The following is a 1,418-nucleotide window of genomic DNA, read 5'->3' as shown; positions in this document are numbered from 1 at the left end:
GGGGGGGGGGGGGGGACCACAAGGCCTTTTTTCCCCGGGGGGGACCCGGCCCGGGGCGGGGGGAGCCCCCCTGGTTTTTTGAAAAAAAATCGCTGATGGCCCCTTAAACCCCCCGGAATGGAAGTTAGAAAAAAAGGAGACCAACGGGAACTGAACCAAGCCGGCCGCCAGGCGCCCCGTGGGGCGGGGCCCTGGCCTCCTCCCCCGCCCCGCCCTTGCTGGCTGCCAAGTTCCCTGTTGAGCAGGAACCCCCCCCCCCCCCTCCCCCGCCCAGGACCCTCACAAACGTGAAGCTGGAAGCTGGACTTAACCTTAAAGAAAGGCGGGGGGGGGGGGGGCACCATTAAAATATTCAAACAGGGGCTGCTGGGACGTGGCCCTCTCTCGGGTCCTTGTTCATTTCTAAACGCGCGCTGTCACCTTCGGGAGAAGGTGGGGGGCGGGCAGAGCTCCGCTACAGGAAGCCGACAGGTGCTGGGGGGCAGGTGCAGGGGTCCGGGAAGGCCTCCCCAGGAGGGGCGCTCGGCCAAGAGGCAAGAACCAGTTAAAGGTGAAGTGGGAGGAGGGGTTCCCGGCAGAGAAGGGCACGCGCACAGGTGTAAAGGCGTGAACACACACACACGGGCGTGAAGGCGTGAGCGCGCACACGGGGCGTAAAGGCGTGAGCATGCACAGTGTCCAAGGTGCCTTGGGCAGTCGCTGGCTTGGAGAGCAGAGTCCTGCTGGAGGAGGCTGGGCGGGGAGTGCAGGGCCCGGCCAGGAAGGCCCGGTGCCCTAGACGCGGTTAAATGGGGTTAAATGTTGTCGGGGGACAGGAGACACGAAGGGATTTCTAGGGAGATACCCGGCTGGTTTTGTTTTCCGAAACCTTACCCGGAATCAACAGAAACACAAATTAGGATAAGAGTACAGCAAAGTCACCCTTTGCAAAGTTTTCCTGTATAAAAGTCACCGCCAGTTAGACCATGTAACGAAAGGAAAAACATCCTACATTGGCAGCAAACGCTTCCAGTCCCGGGAGTACAGTCAACAAGGAGTGCGGGGAGGGAACTAGAAGTGTTGACTGCGGGCAGGTAAGGAAATTTCAGCAACGGAGAGACCGCGTTTCCAGACGGCCAACCTCCGTTTTGTAAAGATGTCAGTTCTCCTAAATGAACCTGTATATTCAATGCAGTTTCTAGAAAACTCAGTGGTTCGGGGGAAATTGACAATTTCTGACGTTCTTTTGGAAGAGAAAGTTTATAGAATAAATGATAACCCTGGGGGGGGGGGGGCACGAGGGTAGATGCGCCCTCTCTGCACATAGTTTAAAAAGCACCACGAGGCACTGCGAGCGGTTGGTGCCGGCACAGGAAGAGACGGGTACACCAGCAACAGCACAGCCCTGCCCGCCTGAAAGGGAGCTGGGGAGATCTGAG

Source organism: Myotis lucifugus, unplaced genomic scaffold (assembly GCF_000147115.1).
Source record: "Myotis lucifugus unplaced genomic scaffold, Myoluc2.0 scaffold_1499, whole genome shotgun sequence".
NCBI lineage: Eukaryota > Metazoa > Chordata > Mammalia > Chiroptera > Vespertilionidae > Myotis > Myotis lucifugus.
This window is presented reverse-complemented; position numbering follows the sequence as displayed.